The sequence below is a fragment of the Salvelinus alpinus genome, chromosome 1, assembly GCF_045679555.1.
Source record: "Salvelinus alpinus chromosome 1, SLU_Salpinus.1, whole genome shotgun sequence".
NCBI classification, from domain to species: Eukaryota; Metazoa; Chordata; class Actinopteri; order Salmoniformes; family Salmonidae; genus Salvelinus; species Salvelinus alpinus.
This window is the reverse complement of record NC_092086.1, coordinates 55,608,955-55,624,415: the sequence shown is the minus strand read 5'-3', so window position 1 is coordinate 55,624,415 and position 15,461 is coordinate 55,608,955. Positions and strand designations below refer to the sequence as shown.

General features: G+C 41.2%; 1 protein-coding gene across 3 annotated transcripts in view; it reads right to left on the bottom strand.

Annotated features, from left to right (window-relative positions):
• Window positions 1-15,461, bottom strand: part of LOC139580958 (parvalbumin-7-like) — a 45,067-nt gene that overhangs the window by 8,591 nt on the left and 21,015 nt on the right. Inside the window, exon 1 of one of the 3 annotated variants that reach the window (XM_071410192.1) lies at window positions 3,122-3,228. The exons of the other annotated variants lie outside the window; for them this stretch is intronic. The gene's annotated coding sequence lies outside the window, so the exon portion shown is untranslated. Of the gene's footprint in view, window positions 1-3,121; window positions 3,229-15,461 lie in introns of those variants that run through there. 3 annotated transcript variants of the gene reach the window in all.

Here is a 15,461-nt window from a genome sequence, read left to right as displayed (position 1 = left end):
AGTCAGGTTTGTAGACCTCCTTGCTCGCACATGCTTTTTCAATTATGCCCACACATTTTCTATAGGCTTGAGGTCAGGGCTTTGTGATGGCCACTCCAGTTCCTTGACTTTGTTGTCCTTAAGCCATTTAGCCAGAACTTTGGAAGTATGCTTGGGGTCATTGTCCATTTGCGACCAAGCTTTATCTTTCTGACTGATGTCTTGAGATGTTGCTTCAATATATCCACATAATTTTCCTACCTCATGATGCCATTTGTTTTGTGAAGGGCGCATGCAGCAAAGCACCCCCACAACATGATGCTGCCATCCCCGTGCTTCACAGTTGGATTGGTGTTCTTCGGCTTGCAAGCCTCCCCCTTTTTCCTCCAAACATAACGAGGGTCATTATGGCCAAACAGTTCTATTTTTGTTTCATCAGACCAGAGGACATTTCTCCAAAAAGTACGATCTTTGTCCCCATGTGCAGTTGCAAACCGTAGTCTGCCTTTTTATGCCGGTTTTGGAGCAGTGGCTTCATCCTTGCTGAACGGCCTTTCAGGTTATGCCGATATAGGACTCGTTTTACTGTGGAAATAGATACTTTTGTACCTGTTTCCTCCAGCATCTTCACAAGGTCCTTTACTGTTGTTCTGGGAATGTTTTGCACTTTTCGCACCAAAGTACGTTCATCTCTAGGAGACATAACGCGTCTCCTTCCTGAGCGGTATGACGGCTGCGTGGTCCCATGGTGTTTATACTTGCGTACTATTGTTTGTACAGATGAACGTGGTACCTTCAGGCGTTTGGAAATTGCTCCCAAGGATGAACCAGACTTGTGGAAGTCTACCATTTTTTTTCTGATGCCTTGGTTGATTTCTTTTGATTTTCCCATGATGTCAAGCAAAGAGGCACTGAGTTTGAAGGTAGGCTTTGAAATACATTCACAGGTACACCTCCAATTGACTCAAATTATGTCAACTAGCCTTCTCAGAAGCTTCTAAAGCCATGACATAATTTTCTGGAATTTTCCAAGCTGTTTAAAGGCACAGTCAACTTAGTGTATGTAAACTTCTGACCCACTGGAATTGTGAATTGTGATATAGTGAATAATAGTGAAAAAATCTGTCTGTAAACAATTGTTGGATAAATGACTTGTGTCGTGCACAAAGTAGATGTCCTAACCGACTTGCCAAAATTATAGTTTGTTGACAAGAAATGTGTGAAGTGGTTGAAAAACACGTTTTAATGACTCCAACCTAAGTGTATGTAACCTTCCGATTTCAACTGTACCTTGTAGAGCTCTTACTCACAGATGATTTTACATTTAAATACTCACTATGTAAGTGAATCAGAATGATTTAAACACAACAGATTGGGGACTGTGCTTGTTTTTAGCATACTGTACAGCAGCAACACCTTATTGGAGGATTTTGATTCAGAATGATAGCCAACTTGTAAATGAATAGCTGAAAGTGTGTCGAGAACAGGTCAACTGGGTGGCTACAACACAATGCTGTACCTCCAATGGTAATGATGTCTTTAGTTATGGCTGCTATCTTGTGTATCCAATCTAATATTTGCTATTCACGGTCCATCCGAACAAATGCTATTGATTCAGCAAGTCATTGATTTCATTATAAAAAGTGGAGTCAGACTCTCGTCATGCTAACAATACCAAAACACAAAGAGCAGTGGTCCGAGTGGCACGGCCATAATAACAACATCCAGATGGATTGTGGGGGATCATCTTTGGACATAACACCAAAGTCCACTATCTTATCTCACAGCATGGTGCTGAAAAGAACTGCTGAGCTACCTACCTGCTGTACCACCACAGTACAACTGAACAATCAGACCTAGGTTCAAATACTTTCAAAAACCTTTTCAAATACTTTATCTGTACTTGACTAAATTTGATTGTTGCAATGGAACCAATAGAGCGGTCCGAGTGCAAACTTTGCCCATTTGGTTGTCCAGGTAGGCTGATAGGCTGATAAAAATATTTCAAATAGTATCCGAACCCAGGTCTGGATACCAAAGTACCCACAATTCAATGACTGAGCAGCCACAACAATATGCATTGTGTAGTAGTAGGGACTCTCCTGGCTGGCACACAAAGGTACCGCTATGATAATGTAATCTTGTCTAATCAACTAATCACATCGTCTCATAATACCATTTGGAACAGTGGGACAATAAATAATCTACATGCAAATTCCAAACATGTCAATAACGAAACCACGTCACGCGACATTTACATAACACACAAACAGAATAATATAATATTACTAAATAAATAGAAATGTGTAAGTCGCTTAAGCTATCCATTAGCATTTAAATCAACATCTGAAGTCTTTAAGTCGTACATATTTCATTATGACACACAAACAACACGTTAAATATGTCCCTAATGGCACCCTGTTCCCTATACAGTGCACTACTTTTGACCAGAGCCCTATTGAGTTGTTATTTGGCTCTGTTTAATTAACAGGGGCTATAGCCACTAAAACAGTTCACTGACTCCATGAATATGCATTAACATAGAGATATGAGCACATGAGTATCATGCAAATGCACTAATCATACTCAACGACTCAACGTAATCACATACAGAATGATAATGAGGGAAGGTTATGGTCCCGAGAGTCGACTTAGTTAAAAAATTTAATTAATAAATACAATTTCCCAGTGTCAGCAATTTGCACCATACTTTAATGTCCTCTTCGTCATTATTGAAAGGTTTGGTCGTTTGGTTCATATTCTTTATACAGAAGCCATTCCCATTATACAACTAACACCACAAATTGCACCTGCACATGCTATTTTCCAACAAGTAACTACCTACATACTTAAACAAGAGCTTACCCTCACAACTTTGCGTAGAATTTTTGTAATTTTACCCCGAAAGTAGTTGTTAGTAAGTGTACTGCAAAACTGCCTAAAATGTAATTATAGATATTCTCTACTGTGGTGACCAATTTATGAAACCTCTTCCATGTCATTACTAGGGTTGGGGTCAATACCATTTCAATTCAGTCAATACAGGAAGTAAACTGAAATCCCAATGTTTGCTTCCTGATTTGGCTGAATTAAAATGGACTTGACCCCAATCCTGGTTGTTGACCAAAGCATGCAGCCTTACCTGAGTTAAGGTGAGGAGTAGTAGGGAGAAGATGGAGAAATGGGCCAGAGAGGTAGGGTGGAGGTCTGATAAAGGGAGGAGGGTCCACTCCTTTCTTTTTTATACCCCTCCCCTCCGCCTATTTTAGGAGGGAAAGATGGAAACCCTATCGCTTCCTTTAACCACACTTAACTAATCAAGCCCCTGCTATTAATAATCACCTGCTCAGTCTCCAGCACCCATTCCACCTGACACCCTTTTCTTTGCTCTAGCTCTTTCTTGCCTTCCCTCCACCCATCTGATTTTCTTACCTAATTTTCTCCTGCTCAGGGGGCTCTGTCCTTAAATCCTCCTTTGAGATCACTCTTTCTCACAAACTCTCTCTTTCTGTGTTATATCTCTCTCTCTCTTTCCTCCTCTCTCTCTGTCACTCTCTTCATCTCCTAAGCCCTCCGTCCTCCAACGTCCCCTGTCTCTCACACTTAACCATTCTCAAAGCGGAGATAGGTAATAGTTCTGTTACATGTATTTGCAATACGTATTTGAACTACTTCTGAGTATTTTGTACGTTGTATTACACTGGGCTGAACTACAGTCCAATGTACTTTGTAACAATATATTTTCGAAAGCTGTAATTTTCAAATGACAAAATACTTTTCTATACCATTTCCTTATAGAAGTGAAACATTTTGTGGCCCTCTTTCACCCTACATTGTTATCAAAAGTCTGACGGCACTATGGAGTGATAAGACTATCTGCTAAATTAACTTAATGTAAATGTACAGTGTATGTAAAAATGTACATTTGCAAGGCATGCTGAGTATTATTCTAATGAGCACCACCCCGAAACAAGGCCAATTACAATAACCAGTGTGCTTTGCAGTTGTTCATTTTCATATATACATTTTGGTAATTTAGCAGACACTCTTATCCAGAGTGACAGTGCATTCAAGTAAGGTAGATAAACAAAAAAATATCAGTCACAGCAAGAAAGAAGTTTCTGTAACCGTTACTGAGAATGTTGTTTCTGTTCGGCCGGTTAGTTGCAAATGTGTTTTTGTACTTTATAATACAAAAGACATGTATTTAAATAAAATACAATACTTTGCAAAGGTATCTTATATTTTATTTTGATACATTGGTCTTTAGCGTTTTTTTTTTTAGTTGTATTTTCTAATTGTAATTTCTAATTTATGCCCATCCCTATCTCAAAGTCTCTCTCATCTACCATTCTTTCTCATGGGGGATTCAAACCATCAGCCAACTTCCTGAATCCATCCCTTTATATCCACCTTCATTGTCCTATTCCTTTCTTTGTCTGTCCCTAATGAATCTATATTTAGCAGACACAAGGCAAAGCCAAGCTGAAGGTAAATCCTGAACAATCATTACTTATTTTTTACATCCATGATCATAACTGTAACTGAAATCTGATATCCGTGGGCTACCTTATGCTCTATGCTCATATCAGTTTGTCCTAAAATGGCACCCTATTTCCTGTATACAGATGTAGCATCTTAATTTGACCAGTATTGTCGCAGCAAAATAATTCTGCAGCAACAGGACTTGAACGTTGCTTGAGCCGTGGTTAGGCTATCAGCTGGTAAAAATTAGACTACATGAAAAGTGCAATACTGTTAACATAGCGTGTTTAAATGTGATTTCTCAGCAACAAAAGAGTGATCAAATTAAGATCTTATATATGTACAGTGTAGGTGTGGTCAAAAGTGGTGCACTATATAGGGAACAGAGTGTCATTTGGGACACAACCCGAACAGGGTCTCGGCATCAATTAACCATAAAACATAGAGGCTTGGGTCACTCTGGCGTAAGCAGCACCCCGTCAGGAATCTCCAAAGCCTGTCATATATAGATATGTATTACTGATTATGGCTGTACCAGTGGACTGCACACATCAGCTGTTTCCATGTCTGAGATATTATTGAAGTGCGTGTGGGATTGTGTGTGTGTGTGTGTGTGTGTGTGTGTGTGTGTGTGTGTGTGTGTGTGTGTGTGTGTGTGTGTGTGTGTGTGTGTGTGTGTGTGTGTGTGTGTGTGTGTGTGTGTGTGTGTACAGTGTGTGTGGGTGCGCAAGCATGTGTGTGTGTGTAGTCGTTGGGTGGTGGGTTTTGAAGGCTAGAGATAGGGACTGTGATGTGGGCTGCGGTGCTACTGCACTGTACATAAAGAGAGCAATAAACAGGTTTACTATTGGAGAGGATGGGGGAGGTAATGGTGGTGGTTGTGGTGGTGGTGTGGGTCACTGAGCTCCCATGTATAAATGTACTGGGACACGGTGTGATGAGGAGGGATTTGCTGCTCTGTAGAGGACCTCAGTGACTGTTGCTATTAAACCTTCTTACCTTACCTCATTGGGACCGTTTATGGAGCAGTTTATGGATGCTGTACTTATGGATGCTGTACCGTTTATGGATGCTGTACTTAAAAAAAAAAAACGGATAAAGTTTTGTTTCTGGAATGACATGCATTTCTCAAATGAGGTTAATCATGCAGTTTGATTCGACGTTGAGTCATCGTGACATATTTCCAATCAATGACTTTGATATGGAACACCTCCCCATCTGTACTTCTCTGCAATTTACCACTATAATTTACCACTCTATAATTGATCCCTCTGTTTCTCCTGTCCCTTATTCCCTCTGGTACCACTCATGGGAATGTTATTCCCCCGTCCAATTCTAATGCGCTCAAGCACTTTAATATTTTTAACTCTTTCTCTCCTCTCTTTCCCTTCAACATAGCATCCCTTCCGCCTTCTGTTCACTGCATGAAGAGGTGTATACAGTACCCTCCTTTTAAGGAGCCCCTTTCTTCATTTCTTCCACTAAACTTGTGTGCTCTCCAACCTTCCTTAGACTAAATGTATCCTCCTCCTCTCTCTGCCTTTCAGGGCCATGCAGCCAAGAGCCACCAAGAGGCTTGACTTAACCCCACAGTGTGCTTGTTTGTTGTCTGGGGCTCTCTCAGGGAAGGATGACAGTGGTGCTCAGTGGTGGAGCCAGGGTGGTGGCAGAAACGTACTGGCCATAGGGCAGCTCGGGAAAATAACAGATAGGCTGGTCCATCTTTAGCTCATTGGGTCGGTGATACATTTATTGAAGGGTCTGCAAAGAAAAAATGGGTTGGTGTGGGGACCTCAAGGAAATGCCCGGCCGGTTTCTGGTCACGGACTTTCCCTGGGTGGAGAGGTGGTGCAAGGGGGAAGCGGGAAGCAGAAAGGCGGGCCGAAAGGTGGTGAGATACATAAACATGTTGTATGGAAATCTGTGTTGACCGGGGGTTTTTTCACCCCAAGGTGTCAGGGCCTGGAGGGTGGAGGGTGAAATGACATCTGTTCTCTTCCAAATCTCAACCTCTACCCCAATGCCCTAGCTGTCATTAACAGGCATGGCACCTGACACCATCAAAAACCTTGTAAAAAAGGTGATCCATGTCGTGGTTTTGTAAGGGAATTGATGGAAGGTGATGGAATTATCTGCTTCTTTGATTCAAAATGACTTTTTATTTACATTTCTGTTCATTTGAAAGGTTTTTGTTGAGGTTGACTTGGATGCATCAATAAAATGTGTTCTGACTAGCATGTTAATGGGGAAATCAAAAGTTCCTTGTCGGTTTGTTTAAAGGGTGCGTGTTTTTGTTGTTTATCCCCAACAAAGCACACAATGCACATCGACGGGCTGTTGTGGGACAGGTCAAGAGCTGGTATTTCAGTTTTTTATGTTTAATAAATGTGCACACATTTCAAAAAAACTGTTTTTAGCTTTTTCATTATGGGGTACCGCGTGTAGATTGATGAGGGGACAAAATGATTTAATACATTTTAGAATATGGCTTGTGTTATTATTTTCTATTTTTCTCTACTATTTCTCTTTTTTTTCTCTGTATTGTAAGCATTTCACTGTTAGTCTACACCAGTTGATTACGAAGCATGTTCAGTTGTAAGTCATTTCCAGTAAAGGTCTTTGAGTGTTTGACTTCAGTTTGTCTCGGTCTGTTTGTTGAACACACTGATATGTTCACACTAGGCCTACTCTGAAACAAAGTTATAATATGAAACAAAATGTCAAATATGGTTATAAAACTTTTTCCAAACCACATATTTAGTTTTTACATTTCTGGTGGACGTCTGTCGTTCCAAGGCCTTCTCTTTATAACACACTTCCTAGCGAGAGCCACTTCCTGTGGCTGAAGAAAGCACAAATACGTTTACATATTTCCCTGTTTCACTGCCTGGAATAACAAAGACAGAGTTATTCTGAGGAAGACAAAGTGAAAGGATAAAACTGAATAAATTTTAGAGGAAGCCAAATTCCAGGGAGACAAAGAGAAGGGATGGGGGACGGAGGGAAGCTTTGAAAAAGTCCTAAAAAAAGCTCAGCTAAAACAGACAAAATCTCATTCCCTTTGAAACTGACAGCTTTTGAAGAAGCAGAAGTCAGGGCTGTGCGGCTGGTCCAGGGTGAGATGAGAGGTAGTGGGATCTCCAAATGTCATCTTTGCAGAACAATGTGGGTCTGGATGAAAAGTTGGACGATATGAAGGCTTGAAACAACCACAGTTTAAATAAACGCGTTAGCATTTTTTACAATTTTTTTTTTATGTACATTTTGGAGTACTAGCCTTTTCTTGTCACCTGGTTTATTGACTGTATCATCAGTATCCAGTGAAATACTGGTGAAGTCTGTTTCAGCAAACCACTGAAAGCAATGCATTGTTTACTTGTTTAGCTGTGCTGTGCTGAGCCTTGCCACCTGGCAGTAGGTGTGTGGGTATGTAGGGGCATTACTGTTACCGGCTGTCTGGCCTGCTGTGGGACATCACATGACAGACCCATTACAGAGAATCGTCGTCCTCCCTTCAACTATTACATTTCTCGGTTTCAGCATTTTCTCCAATGGAAAGGCAGAGCAAAAAATGACACTGACAGGGATGAAGGGAGAGAGAGAGAGAGAGAGAGAGAGAGAGAGAGAGAGAGAGAGAGAGAGAGAGAGAGAGAGAGAGAGAGAGAGAGAGACAGAGAGAGAGAGAGAGAGAGAGAGAGAGAGAGAGAGAGAGAGAGAGAGAGAGAGAGAGAGAGAGAGAGAGAGAGAGAGAGAGAGAGAGATGGACATCCATGGGCCCTGACAGAGGGAATGAGAGCTGGACGCCCATGGGACAGAAATTAACGAGTTATTAAATAAAGGAGCTACTGGGTCGTCCATCTGCAGAGATCCTCCCTTAGCCTTAACAAATGGGAGTCTGCATTTGAAACATTAAGACGGATGGGCTTCTTCTCTCACTCCGCATGATCAGCCGTTCCGTTGCAATGATGTAACGCTATTTCGCGCCGCGAGCATCTTCTGATGCAAGAAAAGACAGAATGCTACAGGGCTGAGGAATATCCAGAGACACACAAAGACAGTAAGAATGATGGGCCAGTCAGGAGGCTAGGCGAGAAATAGTGGGCAGAAGATACAGAGGAAAGAGACAGTAAGAATGATGGGCCAGTCAGGAGGCTAGGAGAGAAGTAGTGTGCAGAAGATACAGAGGAAAGAGACAGTAAGAATGATGGGCCAGTCAGGAGGCTAGGAGAGAAGTAGTGTGCAGAAGATACAGAGGAAAGAGACAGTAAGAATGATGGGCCAGTCAGGAGGCTAGGAGAGAAGTAGTGTGCAGAAGATACAGAGGAAAGAGACAGTAAGAATGATGGGCCAGTCAGGAGGCTAGGAGAGAAGTAGTGTGCAGAAGATACAGAGGAAAGAGACAGTAAGAATGATGGGCCAGTCAGGAGGCTAGGAGAGAAGTAGTGTGCAGAAGATACAGAGGAAAGAGACAGGAAGAAAGAGAAAGGAGAGGCAAGGAGTGAAAGAGGTCAAATAGAGTTTTGGGCGGATGTGATGAAGGAAGGTTGCTCAATCTATAAGGGAAAAAAATAAGATGGACGCCAGTGTCTTGTCGTCAACCTCAATCAGGTTGACGATGGACAGTGTAAAGGAGGTGATTCGGTGAACTGCGCTCGCATGATTAGTAGCCTAACCTTTTCTTAGACCTGAAGACTTGTGTTAGCTCCTCAAGTTAATGCCTAGGCTTTAGCTTAGCAGGCTTAGCAGGCCCCGTTGGTCACACCAGTATGGACAACCAATGTGAATCGCGCCAACAAATCTGAACTAAATAATTTCAAAAAGTCTTGAAAGCCCCTTGAGATGACGGTGGCCACAACAGAAAAGCTGAACCTCAACAGAGACGATGGGGTGGGTTATTCACACGGAGTATACGTCCCAAATGGTACCCTAGTCTTATATGCAATGTACTCCTTTTGACCAGGGTCCTAAGTGCTCTGGTCAAAAGTAGTGCCCAACATAGGGAATGGTGCCATTCTAAGGTGCCATTTGGGACGCAGCGTGTATCAGAGCTGGTCTGTACTGGACTTGGCACAGGGAGGTGTGTATAATCCCTTCAGCAGGTGCCTTGGGACCAGAGAGACAGGCTTTGGGAGAATATGAGGTTGTGAAGGGGAGATATGAGGAAAGAGGGAGAACACAGGGAAAGCGATATGAGGAGCGGGAAGAGAGGCAGAGTAAGCGAAAGGAAGGTGAGGGAAATATGAGTTTGAGGAGGGAGAGCGAGCGAGCGAGCAAGCGAGAGGGAGGTGGGGGAGATGGAGTAGAGGGGTGAGGAGATTCCTCAGGAGCATCTGTCGACTTACAACTCAAGAGATAGGTGTTGAGTTCCACCCGGCGATGCTACAAATGTTTTATGGGAGACAGACACTGTATCCCTGGCGATGTCGTCATAACTAATGTTGGATGCTGGCCAGTTTGCATTTTTGTCATACATTTTCTAGCTCTCCTTGGGTTCTAATATCAGTGTGTTCCTGTTTGTTTTAGGAAGGATGTCAGCGAGTCAGTGATACCTTCTCTTCCTCTGTAGGCCAACTGACAACACGACATTTATAACCGTGTCACTTGAGAATCACACCACCAAGCAAGCACAAAAATGCAAGCATGCATGTTGATACGCACGCACACACACGCACAGGCACACACGTACACCAAGATCGGTTTGACCTTGAAGTCCTAGGCTACATGTGTCAGATGTGTGGGTGCAGTATGTAGTGTGAATGAACTGTGATAAGACTGTAAATAGTAGCTCTAATATATACAGAGAGCACAACACCAGCTCAAGGCCTGAGGCAGCGAGAGCGCTAAAGTTCATTTGACATTAGATGCAGTCAGGCTTAAACTGCGCCCTCAAATGGCCACATCACAGCATTATAATAACTACTACAATGATCATTATTCCCCTAAATGTATACTGAACAAAAATGTAAACGCAACATGCAACAATTTAAACAAATTTACTGTTACTGTTCATATAAGGAAATCAGTTCATTAGGGCCTAATCTATGGATTTCACTTCACTGGGCAGGTTCGCAGCTATGGGTGGGAGGGCATAGGCCGACGCACTTAGGAGCCAGGCCCACCCACTGGGGAGCCAGGACTTTCAATCAGAATGAGTTTTTCCCCACAAAAGGGCTTTATTGCAGACAGAAATACTCAGTTTCATCAGCTGTCCAGGTGGCTGGTCTCAGACGATCCCGCAGGTGAAGAAGCCGGATGTGGAGATCTGGCGTGGTTACACGTAGTCTGCGATTATGAGGCCGGTTGGATGTACTGACAAATTCTCTAAATCGACAATAGAGGTGGCTTATGGTAGAGAAATTATCATTCAATTATCTGGCAAAAGCTCTGGTTGTCACGGATCCTTCCGGAACTTTCATCACGCACACCTGTCCCCTATTCCCACTGATTAGTATTTGTATATATGTGCCCTTTGGTTTCCATGGTTTTGACGATTATTGTTATAATGTCCGTTGGTGCGTGTGAGTACCTGTGCTGTGTGTTTTGGGCTTTCGTGCCCTTGTGGATTGCGCAGATGATTACAGGTCTCGTCCCGTGCGTGTGTATTTATTTGAGGTACTCCTCGCTCTTTTGTTTGGGTTTCAACCCTGTGTTTTTGTTATGTGTTTGTTTGGTCTTCGTCCCCGTGCCCTTACACGACACGCTGTAATTTTGGGGTATAATTTTTTTTACACTATTATGCATTCCTGCGCCTGTCCTCGAGGCTGGTGTCGTTGCGCTACTGGTGCAACGCAACCAGTTTCGGAGAAACTAACCAAAATGTTGGTTCATTTTTATTCACACTTATCTGGGGAATTCTAGTCGACACAATCCCAATTTAATGGGCGAGACACACACACATGTACACATACACACGCGCGCACACACACACATGCACGCACACACACCGCATGCACACACAAGCCATTGTCTTCTAATTGGGGTATCGGGTGATATTTCTCAGAGTCTTTGAACAACTCTTCTGAATCATTCATGATTTGTATGAACAAACGGAAACAATGAATCTTTTACCAAAAATCTAAAATAACCAACCCGTGCTGTTACATCTGAGAAAAGTCATAGAGGGATCACTGGTTAAAAAAGATAAAAGAAGAATTTTGAAACAGAATAAAAGTAAATATTCCCAGCTTCAGTTTAATCTTTAAAGATAGAATAGTAGCTGACTGCACACCAGGGACCTCATTTCTCAGTCATGCATAGGCCCAAATCTGTGCGTAAACCATGGGTGAGATCATTTCCACTCAAAGTGTGAGATTTATCTATATAAATGTTTGCTTGAGAAGGTGCGTACATTTACACACAGCCATGACCATGTGTACACACAGTGCCAAGTGGTGGAATAAGGGAACTGCTTGTCAAGCGTAGTCTAGTGACTGGGGGAAAAATACAGGGCTTACAGAAAGTCTACACAGCTTCTGTCTGTATCGTCCGAACCGTTTGGGCTACCCACTAATACCGTTTGGACTACGTTTGGGCTACCCACTAATACCGTTTGGACTACCTCCTCTGTGCAATGGGGAGACTCTCACGAACACCCACAGGCCTCATAAAACTCGTCTGAAGGTCTGGCTACCAGTTGAAAAGATGTCTGGAAGTATAGCATATATGGAGACTGTTTAATGCCAAAAATATGGAGTTAAATACAAATACATTTTTCCTGATCTCTCAGATATAGGAGAGACACTTCAGAGCAAACTGCCTTTTGATATTTTTGGGGGACTATCTGTGGTTCCATGTAGTGAATATGTTATTCAATAAGTTTGTATGGGCTAATAGCAGGCCAAAAATACTTTTTTCATCAAATCATTTTAATGAGCAATTTTGACAAAAACAATGCCTTCAGAAAGTATTCACACCCCTTCACCTTTTCCACATTTTGTTGTGTTACAAACTGGGATTAAAATGGATTTAACCTTTTCACGTGTACCAACAAATGGGTGTGATCATTCTACAGTGGTCCCTGGAGCGTACGCTCAAACCAGTGTGATTAGAACGCTTATTTAGAACATCTAGTTTTGATTGACACAACAGCCAGCATTTGAGCTAGCCACAGTTTTTTCACAGAAAGATTTTGCACAAACACAGTCCTTACAAAGTTATGTCCTGAATGTGACCACTTTATTTTTGGATGCAATGTTCAGACATTCACAGAAGTAGCGACAGCATACACAATCATCCTAACCGGAAAATGTAGGCTACATTAGTCCTATCGCTAACTGAGGAAAGATTGACGTAACACAAGTGGTCGTATTTAGAGAACTCTCGGCTGACAGAAAACACTATATGAATTAGCTAATAGCAATTACTATTTATAATTAATCGCATCACTGGTGAGATCAACATTGATCAAAATGATTGAGTAAAACACTTTCTAGGAATCAAAAGTAATCCAATGATGGATAGTTTGTGCATGCCACCATGTTTGTTTTTTCACGTCAACCAAAGATAATACGAGGAGACAAGATGAGTTTGGTCTGTTTGCATTATGCATGTTGAAGGGGGTGTGTCATATACGATCATTCCCTTCCCTTCATTCAATTGCGTAAGTTTATTAGAAAGATGAGTGAACCATTCCTTCAACATCTTTGGTCTGACAGACGTTTACGTGACACCCAGAATGCATTGTATAATGTCAACAAACATGGCGCCACACATAGCTGGCAAATAGCTTAATATTAGCTCATTATAATCAGTACAACCTTCAAAAAAGTATTTTTTGTATGTGTCCATTACAATCTATGCAATAATCGGAAAGCATGATTTGTCAGCAGGACTTGAAAACATGTGAATAAAACTGTAAATACATTATGCTCTACACATACATACTGTACATACTGTATGCTCAGTAGAAACAACATAGTAAGCAACTCCAGTGTATATTTAGTGTTTTAGGTTATTGTTCAGCTGAAAGGTGAATTAATCCCCCAGTGTCTGGTGGAAAGCAGACAGAACCAGGTTTTCCCTGTGGATTTTGCCTCTGCTTAGCACCATTCCATTTATTTTTTATCCTGAAAAACTCCACAGTCCTTAACGATTAAAAGCATACCCATAACATGATGCAGCTACCAAAATACTTGAAATATGGAGAGTTGTACTCAGTAAAATTCTGTATTAAATTTCCCCCAAACATAACACTTTGTATTCAGTACTAAAAGTGAATTGCTTTGCCATGTTTTTTGCAGCATTACTTTAGTGCTTTGTTGCAAACAGGATGCATGTCTTGTAATATTTGTATTCTGTACAGGCTTCCTTCTTTTCACTCTGTCAATAAGGTTAATATTGTGGAGTAACAACAATGTTGTTGATCCATCTTCAGTTTTCTTCTATCACAGCCATTAAACTTTGTAACTGTTTTAAAATCCCGATTGGCCTCATGGTGAAATCCCAGAGCGGTTTCCTTCCTCTCCTACGACTGAGTTAGGAAGGATGCCTGTATCTTTGTAGTGACTGGGTGTATTGATACACCATCCAAAGTGTAAGTAATAACTTCACCATGCTCAAAGGGATATTCAACGTCTGCTTTTTTTATTTTCACCCATCTACCAATAGGTGCCCTTCTTTGCGAAGAATTGGAAAACCTCCCTAGTTTTTGTGGTTGAATCTGTGCTTGAAATATACGGCTCGACTGAGGGACCTTAGAGATAATTGTATGTGTGGGGTACAGAGATGAGATAGTCAAGAATTATGTTAAATACTATTACGGCACACATAGTAAGTCCGTGCAACTTATTAACTTGTTAATAATCAAATGTTTACTCCTAAACTTATTTAGGCTTGTCATAACAAAGGGGTTGAATACTTATTGACTCAAAACATTTCAGCTTTTCGTTTCTAATTAATTAGTCAACATTTCAAAAAACATAATTCCACTTTGACAATATGGGCTATTGTCCGTAAAGAAAATCTATATTTAATACATTTTTAAATCCCGCTGTAACACAACAAAATTTGGAAAAGGTCAAGGGTGCTAATACTTTCTGAAGGCACTGTATGTTCTCCTAAAAGTTGTGCAAAGTTGGTAGAATCTTAATGAAAATGATTCACAGCTGTAATGGCTGCCAGAGGTGCTTCCACCAAGTTTTACCTCGGGGGGTGGAGACTTATTCAAATATGATACTGGTATTTAATTATTCAATTTTTTTTGTGGAACACTTTTTTTCACTTTGAAAATGTGGAGTAGGTTGTGTAGATTTGTAGGACAAAATCAAATGTAACCCTTTTTAGATTTAATTAAGGCAGCAAAATGAGAAAAACATTCAAGGGAGTGTAGAAAATTTGTGAAATTGTGAGAGTAATAATTAAATCATTTTTCTATTTCATTGTATTTCCATTGTGAATTCATGCAACATTTCTTGACATCTATATCATATAGTTCGACCACATCAGTTAAGATAATAATTCAAATAAAGTACAGTAATTTGTTAAATTAGAGGCATGTGTGAAAGTGAAACCATTGTTGAAATACATTAAAACACTGACATAATGCTACATCGAATGAGAGATGCTGATCTTGCTCTGTTCAAGGTTTTGGCACACAACGCATTTCACAGAGAGCTTGTTTTTAAAGAAAGGTGAGACTTGTTTTTGCAGAAAGTACAGATTTGGCCATCAGATCTTGTTTCCCAAAACCAATCTTGTAGGATTTTAGCAAGGATTTAGACCTACTTCGAACACATACCATTCCGGTGCACATCCAAGTGCTATCCAGCGGTGGGTTTTGGCAATGGGCACTTTTCAGCTGGAGTTTGCTAATCTGCAATCTCACAGACCTCGATGAGCCAATGTTTTGGATGAAGAATCAGCAAAACAAACAGTTATGTACACTTTCCATACACCATCGCACAACTGGTTGATGATGTAAGAGGGGTTTCTTTGCCTTCAGTGTGTTCCCAAATACGAAAGGAGCAATAGATGTCGCCCACAGTGCCATTAAAGCACTA